Below are 10,687 nucleotides of genomic sequence, written 5' to 3'. Positions count from 1 at the left end.
CCTTTATTCCATAGGATTATTGTAATCTTCAAATTTTAATAATTAAAATACAAATATTATAAAAATTGTAATAATTAAGTATTTTGAAATTCGAAAATTCAATATTTTGGTATTAAATGCTCATAAAAATTTATTGTCTACAAGAATTAAGCATAAATTTTTAATTTTAAATGTAGATAAATTCTGCTTGATTTAAGATCAATATTCAATTTAATATAAAAATTATTTTTAAAAATTATTTTTGTGATTTAGATCCAACATTTTTATTTATAAAAATCTAACAAAAATCAAACGACCCTTTCTTATATTTATATTATAAATTCCGTATAAAATTGTATTATTTAATTATAAATGTGATACAATATATAAAACGATACAGCATTTTAGCTGATATTTCTGCTGTCATTATAACTCAGTTCATAAATACATTTAAATATTTCTAGATAAAATACTTTCACACGCATATATTTATATTAATTTATAATTCTAAATATTTTTTTTTTACTTATCAAATTTTATTAGATTTAAATTTTGATTGGCTATTTAAATTGAAATATATTTTTCAATCGATTTTTATTTAATAAAAACTAATTTAATTCGATTGAATTTCGTTATAGCTTTATTAAAACTCAGTGGCATATCCAGGATTTTGAGAATATGGATTCTGCTCAAGGTAAATTCGGGAGAACCAAGTCGCGTTTCCCCTGTCATTTTTCACAAGATGTTATTTAATTACCGTAGAATTACTTTAAAAATCTAATCTAATCTAATTGAAATCACGCGAAATGCGTTATTATACTTATTTAAAGTATTAAAACTGATTGCTTTGTTATCAAGGAGACCCCCATAAAGCATCATAAGCACCTCTAGACACCCCCTGAAAGTTATAATAGCTTGCACTACAATAAAATTTGAGAAAAGTATTTTTTATAAAACTTTTTTGAAGAGACATGTTGTAGCAATTTCTTTTAGTGTTTGACTAAATGATTGTCTTTTTGACGATTAGTTGGATTGGATATGGCAACACAACACACGAGTTATCTGTCAAAGAGAGATGCCTCCCGGGAGGATTTTCTATAGGAAACTGTCCCATATTTAGGTATTAGACACGTGAGAAAACCTAAAAATTCCATTAAGCCAGTTAATCAGTTTAGACCTGTGTTTTCTTGGTTTCATCCAATCGGTCATTGATGGTTCTCCTACACTGGTTTAATACTATTGTATTTATTATAATATTAAACAGATGAATTCACTCTAACTTTTAATAATATTTTTAAAACTGTAAATAAATGAAAACGGATGAAAATAAATTTCATTCGATGAAGTTTTTTCCCTTACATTTCTATAAATCGCGAACATATTACGTAAATATTATTAAATCATGCTAAAAACAGATAACAGTGATATTATATGCTGCCATCATTTCATATGAATATATTTTTATATGCAATATTTTATTATGTATAAATAAAAGTTGTGTGATTAGTTATTTCTATTATATGAAAGTACAAAAGTAAGATAAATATTAATTTCACAACTTTTTAAAACTTTATCAGGAAAAAAATATATTTATATTTAAAAATTTCGTGTTTACTTTACTTTTTTTCTATTGTTTTTCCCAATGAATTTAATTAAATTTATAAACATTATTTTTACATGTATATTAATTATGATACTTGCGTGTCGCCATCTGTTGACCGGAAATAGAAACATTAATCTAAAACTGTTGCCTACGTTACTCAATTGAATTACTTTATTAGAATTAATTATCAGTTTACACAAACCGCGATAGATTCTGTCTTAAAAATATAATAAAACATAATAAAAAGTTCGACTAATATTTCTCTTATTTATTGATTTTAAATCGCTTTGCGTGGAAAAGAAATTTAATTCTAATTACTTGAATAAAACTGTTTACATTATTTTTAAATCGGTTTGATTAATAATCTTCTCGTCTAAAGTATTAACTTCGTTAGAAGGATTGCTAATTTACTATTTTTTTTTTTTGCCATTTTCTTTAATTTCTCTCTTAATTATTTTATTTTTATTTATTTTTTAAAAAATATTTAATAGTTTGAAAATACCACAATTTACAGAAATGTCTTTGTTTTATCTCGGAAATATTATAAGAAAAATATAATTATAATTTTAAAAATTCTAAATTTCTAATATATTGTATGCGCTCATAGAAAATAATATTTTTACTGAAATTATAATAAATATTTTAATATAAACAACAAATGTTTGTTGTTATACTGAAACACTTATTATAATTTAAGTAATATCAGTGAAAGTATTATTTTATTATTAATTTTTTAATAAATTTATGAATTTTCGATATTCCTCTGTTTCTTTTCTAAAATAATTTTTTTTAAATCATATTTTAGGTATACAGTGTTATACATTATTATAAAATAAGTATAATTAGGTATACCTAATTATAAGACCGGTATACTTAATATCGGAATTTAAAGTACTGTATTTTATATCTAAAAGTAACATTATAGATTATATAAATAACATATATATACAATCAATTAGAATTGCACGCTACTTTTACGTATTATTAGACTTATGATTTACCCTGATTAATTAATTAAATTTTCAATAAGCGTAAGAGGAAAAAAATATTATATGAAAATAACATAATTAAGTCATAATAGATGGAAAAAAATGAAAATATGCTGTTCATGTTAGTAAATTAGATCATATTGCGATAAAAACTAACTTATCCTCGAATATATTTATCCTTATTATTATATTTTTTTATGTTGTAAAGCACTAAAAGAACTTCTTTGGCAACTGTTGTCAACTTTTTAAAGGAAATTGAATTTATAAGACTGCAGCAGCAAGAATGATGCCACTGTTTATTACAAACAAATCCATCATCATCCTATAAATCTCTATGAATTATTTATATATCCGTTTCATATAAGCTTATATATTGTTTATCATTCTAACCAGATTCATAATAATATAAACATAATAGAAAAATATAATTTAAAATGTTTACTCCATTTAAAATTATATAAAATTACCATGTAAACAAGAAATTAATTAAAAATTAATTTTATCTAATGTCATCCTACGCAAGAAGTAAATCATCCTGTCATAGAGATGTGATATAGAATAATTGATATGTTCCTATTTATATATAAAAAAATGATTATCATACTTCCCAAATTTAAATATTGGAAGTGGCAAATGTATTTCCATATTTTTTAAAATTAATAAAATGTTATAAATCGCATCTTATTTCAGCTGAAACTTGTAAATGTTTTATATAAATTTATAATTCAACTGTTTGAGGATGAATTTTGAAGTAAAATTTAAAAGATTATTGATAATTTTGAAGATTTTTATTGCTTAACATGTGCTTGTTATCAAAGAAACTTTGGTTAATTTCCTTAAAAGAAAGAAAAATATATACATAAAAATATTTTTGCGAACATTTACATATAAAAATATTAAATTTTCGAATTGCAAAATACTAAATTAATTACAATTTTAATTAATAAAATTTGAAGATCAGAATAATCTTGTGGAATGAATGGATGATGATAACAACTTCAGCTTATTAATCAAAGCATTTATAATATGATAAAGTTAATAACAAATAGCACTTAAATAAATATAATTTTTTAAAAAAGTTCTTTCTACATTTTTTTAACTTGGAAAAATAATTCAAAGTTTTGTTTTTCTTTGTTTAAATCTTATACCTGAGCAAGAAAAAGTGTGACTCACCTTGAACGCCATCTGTCGACTTGTAATATAACTAAGATCGGTCCATCTTATATGGACAAGCAGGTAAACCGTGATTGGTTATTTGCAGTTACCCGTTCACGTGATTGCCTTTAATGATTTATAGTATTATAATCTTTCTAATTAAGGGCTTATAAACATCTCCAGAAAATGATTATTGGATTGATTAAGACGGTTATAATTCAGTTTAATTTCTTCCAAGAAAACAACAGATTTACGATTGAGTTAATGAATGACGTCAACGAATGGGCAAAACAATAAAACTATTAAATGATTTAAAATAAACTTATTTAATCAACCTTGAATATGGTAGAATAACATTTAAAATCGAGTTTTAACTAAGATAAACAACTCGAATAATTTAATGATAATTACACTAATGCAATGTTCTTGATATCCATTTTGACCTGTGAACCTTTAGTTACTTTCAATTCAAACTCAAAAGAAAATAAGTGTCTAAATGTAGCTTTTTATCATTTTTATTCGGAGAGGAATTCATTTTTTTTAACTTAATAAATTGAATTCTTTAAATTGATATTTTCTGTGTAATCTGATGCTAAGACGTCGCTTTGAAATACGATAACTGCTTCAATATCCAATTATATTGTGATTTATGTTTTTTATATGTTGTCTTATGTCAAGTTATTTTCTTGATAACTTTATAATTATCCATCAATTATTGTTATTATCACGGTATTTAGAGCTTGCATACTAAGCGTAGGTTGTAAGCCTGTACATTCCTCTTCACTGTATATGTATGTAACGATACAGAGAAGACGAATGTATCAGATAAGTAAGTTATTTCCGCATACTTTTTATGTTTTACACATTAAATTCATTTAATAAGCATTAATAAATATGCATTTCGGGTGTTACTGTATATCCCTCGTCATTTGCAATATGTCAGAAAATTTATACATTGAAATTTAAATTAAATAATAATTTAAAAATTATTATAATAAAGCAAAAACTTTATTTTGGGGTTAGGGGTGAGTATTTAAAAAAATTCTAAATGCCAATAACAAATAATATTTTCGTTAAGTCTGACCACACTTGATGTATAATACTTGTTTCCCTCTACCTTCCCCATTGACTTATAATCTCCAAAATATAATAGAATCAATGCTCCAAATATAGAATTATTTCTGTAAAATTTTACAATTTTTGGTTCCTCCAATCTTGGGATATAATGAAAACTATACCCGATACATACAGTATATACAGAATTTTGTAAAAGGTTTTTTATTACATTTTTGACTCACGGAGTGTCAAAACGTCGAGAAATGCAAAAAAGGGGGATGAAAATTTGATCGATCACCATACTTTCCATCTCTTATATTCTATAACAGTCGGAAAAGTAAAATTAAATCTTTAATGTAATGCTTAAAATAATATTAAACATAATTTATTTCTTAAAACGTATATTGTTATGCATTTCTCTATTTTTTTTCTTTAAAGTAAATATATACTGAACTGTATAAGTTATATACATTTGATAAACATTTTCATATCAATCTTGCTTAACTCTGCCAATTATTATTATTATTATTATTATTATTATTATTTTAATTTAAATTAAAAGTCTAAAAATAAAAATCATAACATTTTATTTTTAAATCTAGATATCGAATTTTATAGACGATTTATAATTTTATAAAATGCATTTCACAGAAAATATTGATATTATTATTAATTTATTATTTTTACTTTACCGGCTGTTATATATAACAGAAGGAAAGTATGGCGATCGGTCAAAAAATGATTTTCCGCAGATTTTTATATTTTTGGACTTAGGCACCTTGAAACATCGAGAAATTCAAAAATATTCGGGATTTTTTCTGTATTTATGGATGTTAGTGTGTGGGGGGGGCGCAATTTTGTTCATCCTATTTGAAGCTTAATAATTTCTGTGCTTTTTGTCGAAAATTTCTGAAATTTTGCACGAAGGCTTGTTTATTAGGGGGAGATTGATGCTATTAAATTTTGGTGGTTAAAGATCGAGGGGTGGAGAGATAAATGGGGTCGTGTGTATCTCCAGTAGGGTCGGACTTAATGGCGATTTTACTCGTTATTAGCATTTACAATTTTTTATAAAACTCGTCCCTACCCTGAAAATTAAGTCTTTTGCTATTCTATAATAGTTAAGAACATAAAAAGTTTTTAAATAAAATATAATAACAGATGACGCCATCAAATGTCGCCGGGAAAGTTATGCAACTCGTTGCTAGATTTTTTGTTCTCATCAGTGGCAGTTTTTCAGAGCTTTAACTGTAGCTAATAGTGAAATTTGAAAAATTTAAATGCATACATAGGTTCGTAATATATAAATTTATATTGTTCGTTTGTATAAATATGAGCCTGGTGGTTGTAAGATTCAATATGAATGTAACAAATGAATGATTCATTAAAAGAAAATAATAAACCTTTAATTTACATCTAAGTATTAAATAAAAAAGTTCTAACAAAAGTTTTATAAAATATATTAACTATTTATTAAATGTTTTATAAGTTGTTATTTATATACTATGTGAATAAAAATAATTATTTTTTAATCTTTATAATAAACAAATAAATAAATTTCTTTTCCTGAGATTTTATTTTATTTTCATTATTTTTTAAGGAACAAGAAACGTGCTTTAAAAACTGATGTAAAAAAAGCTATTAATACATAATCTTCTTTATATTTTTATTTACATAATAATAAGAAAAGCGCTTTTATTTCACCTATCAACAACAACAAGCAACAAGAAGAAATTACATCATTATACAGAAGTATTTTTAAAAATTAATAGAAGCAATTCAATCTTGAATTGCAGAAATTTCAATATTAGTTTAAATGCATTCAAAAAAAAGAAAAGAAAAAAAAACAAAAGATTCCATTTTAAAATACCGTACATTTTATTTTAATGAAAAATGTATTTAAATATATCTATTTATCTTTTAAATTAAATTGTATTATTTAAAATTTATGTATAAAATATAAAATAAAATTTATTTATTTTTAAATATTGTATTTAATTCTCTTCTGAACGTTTTATTTTTAATATACAAAAGACAATGATTAAATAATGCATTATATGATAATAAACGAATGAATTAAATTATATAGTAAATAATTATTTATTTACAATTGTAAGTTGAAGGTAATTTAAAATTAAAAGAATTTGGGAATTCTGTTCACTTAAATATTTTAATATTAGCTATTTTCAAAAGGTTGAGATTATTTCTGTTCTTTCATGATTTATTATTGAAAATATCTGCCTTCAACAGAAATATTATTAAAAATATTCTTAACACACATGTTGAGCTAACTATAATTTCTTATAAATGAGATAAATAATATTATATTACAGTATACACTCGATTTCTGCCCTGCAGAAAAAATTTATAATCGTTTTCTTATTCGCAGATAGAACACGCTAACCAATGAATCAATGTGTGTAAATCATTGTACAGGTGAGGAGGGCTAACAGGCCAAACGCATCTCGACAACGAGTATAAATCGCTCGTTATAATATTTGATTTACACATATACATTATAATAATATTGTTATTAACGTATATATAGGCCTATATTTTTTAAATGCATTCGATTTCACGAACTTTCGGCAATAGCGGACACCACTATTCCCAATTTGTCCGTTAAATCGAGGATCTATTGTATTGAAAGTTTATCTTATATCATTATTATTTATTTTAATTTACATTTAACACCTCATAATGCTAAGATTTATAAGAATATTTAGGAATATGTCTAGATGAATAATATTTTTATTAATTTTTATTACATAGGCATGCTAATAATTACATTTATATGTTCAACATATAAAGTTTAGTTTTTTATTTAATAATAATTATTAAGGAATATATTGAATGCATTATTTTCCAATAAAGTTTCAAGTTCATATTTAATTATTTAGATTTTTATAATAAACTGTAAATAAGAGGTTAAATATTAGGTAAGTAAGTGAGAAAGCTGAAAGAAAATGTTATGATCCACTACTGTAATAAGCGTAGAAAGCGGGTAGATGAATACAGTTTTGCGTAATTTAGGGGGAGAAGTCAACACAATGCTTCCGATTATTTACACATGGAAGAGGAGAGAAATTAAAAATGACTGAGATTATGTTTACATAAAACTTGAATATTTCCTGAACTAAATAATTTTTTACATATTAAGAAATCTAATACAGTAAAACTTGTCCAAAACGGAATCNTTATCAGTCAGTCTCGGTTGAATGATCAGATTCGTAATTTGGATCATTCAAAAGGAAAGGCTCAACCACTTGTATCATGTCTCCAGCAGTGGAAACTTTTAGAGAAAGAAGTTAATGTGTAATGTTACAGAAAAAGGGAATCAGGAAATGTGAAATTTTTTTCAATGGAAGACAATCTCTTTTTCCAACGATATACCGCATTTGTTAAAGGAACTTCAGCTGCCACGGGATTCTGCAGAGTGGTAACCCTTTACTGACTCATCAAATGAGTTTTGAGTGTCTTAAAGGAGTGTTGTTGCCCAATGGCAACAAACATCAATACGTTCCTGTCGCTCAATGCTGTTCACATGAACGAAACTTACCACATGAAGGTAATGCTGAACAGGAGAAAATACAACGCTCATAAGAGGAATGTGTGTCTAATCTCGAAGTTGTTGCAATACTAACAGGTTTTCAAGGCGGATTAATTAAATTCTACAATTTTTTATGTGAATGGGACAGTAGAGCAAGAACCAGTCACTACTTGGTGAAAAAGTGCTCGATCGCGCAGAAAACATACAAGGTCAGAAGAATATTGATTTTCCTGTTGTGATGGAGAAAATTGAAATTCTCTTACCCCTCTTCATATCAAGCTCGGTTTGATAAAAAACTGTGAAAGATATGAACAGAAGAGAAAGCTCGAATCAAAAGTTCTCATTTAAGCGATGCGAAAGTAAAGGAGAGAATTTCACGCATCATAATAGACAGCCTATAGATAGTCTACATTTTTTAATTTTAAATATCTAAACATTTTTAATTATTGTATTGTGTATATAAGACTGTTTTCGACTTAAAAATGAAATAAATAAAAATCTCTTATCCGGAAATTGGATCTCTACATGAAAACTGTCACGATCTCAAGTATAATAGCTTATTTCTTCTCGAAGATTTTTATTTTTATTTTTTTCTTTCTTTCTCCAAGGAAACAAAAATATCCGAGAAGATTAAGAAATCAGGAAGATTGAGAACTAATAGTTGTTGTAACAACATTGGTAAACAAGAGCTGAATAAATAGTGGATTTCATTATTGAAAACGTATTCGGGGAAAAAAAAGATGTTTACAGATAATTATGCATAAGGATTATCTTTTGCTATTTTACATGCATATTTATTTTTAGAAATTAAATAAATCTTAAAAATGAGTCATTTTGGCTTTTGAATTTTATTAAGTGGTTTCATGAGCAATCTTCCCTTCCTAATACAAAACGTAAATAATTGAACAAATGGAAAATCGAATTTAACTGTAAATCAACAATTATTCATAATAACTAGTTTTCAATAGAAATCCTTTCTGTCGAAAATAATTTATGACTTTTGTTCGGATCTTATGGTTATAATTTTTTTCCTCCCAAATTTTCCATATTCTAATGTGTTTGTTTAATAATCTAGAAGAAAAAATTGTTACATTTTATACAAAAAGTAATCATTTGTATAAATAGGATATAAATTTTATTAAGAAAATTGTTGGATATAATGTAATACTGTATTGTTTTCATTACTAGAAAAATAATAAAATTGCCTCTTATTTTAAGTGATATTGGAATTTCATTAGATAGATTTCAATATTCTATATCATGATAATTCTTAAATTCTTTTGTGATAATTTTATGACTGTATTTGCGTTTTTCTTCTTTTATTAAATTATCATAAAGTAATTCATTTAGAATTATTCTCATAATAATATTTATAATGTACAGTATATGCATATGTTTTTCTTTTTTAATCTTAGATAAATTTATAAATTTTATATTATTATAGTGTACAATATACAGTGGATTCTCCATCTATCGTTTTCCCGCATCTATCAGTTGTTTTCTCCAGTCCCAAATAAGGACCTATATGTTTAATGTTAATTTTTCCCGTATTCTTCGTTCTCGCAATGTTCGTTCTGTATTTTAACTGAGAAAAAAAATGTTATCCCACATCAATAGTTTTACTCACAATACAGAGCGCTAAATTGAAACATCGATTTTTGTGTACTAAAAATAAAAAGCACGTCAAATTTAACAGTTAAACTCTTTGACTATAGCTAACCAGTTTTTATTGTGATTTTGGATACTTTTTGTCTACTTCTTTAGAAAATACTGTACAAGTCGACCCCCCTATAACACTGTTGATAATTCCGTTTCATATGAATTCCATGTTGTACGAGTTACTTAGATTTTACAAATACGTGTACCGGGCTGTGAACGGCTCACGTATTTGTAAAATCTAAGTGACTCGTACAACATGGAATTCATATAAAACGAAATTATCAACAGTGTTATAGGGGGGGTCGACTGTACTATATTGGCGACATTTCCTCTTAAAATCTGGCAGCACTGGTAAAAATTAGAACGTTGTCGCAGTGTTGTCATCTGTACGATAATTATCGTATTTGTACGACTATTTCGGGCGCCGTACGATGTATGATAATAGGGGTTTGTACGATAATTTCATAAATATGCTTTACTCCGAAAACAACCGTTAATCATTGAAAAAAATACAACAATCCGCAATCACTATTTTTATACGCCTTTTCATTGATATTTCGTGTCTTTTTTCTCCGCTAGAGAGCTACTAAATTTTCGGAAATTTTTTAGATTGGCTACTACCGTACATTTTCGATTATAAGGCTCATCTCTGTCATACTTTTCGAGACCGCTAACTGCTATACTATTAGATCTACT

Source organism: Centruroides sculpturatus, unplaced genomic scaffold (genome assembly GCF_000671375.1).
Source record: "Centruroides sculpturatus isolate CEXI.00-Female unplaced genomic scaffold, Cexi_2.0 scaffold495, whole genome shotgun sequence".
Taxonomy (NCBI): Eukaryota; Metazoa; Arthropoda; class Arachnida; order Scorpiones; family Buthidae; genus Centruroides; species Centruroides sculpturatus.
Note: the sequence above shows the minus strand (reverse complement) of the source record.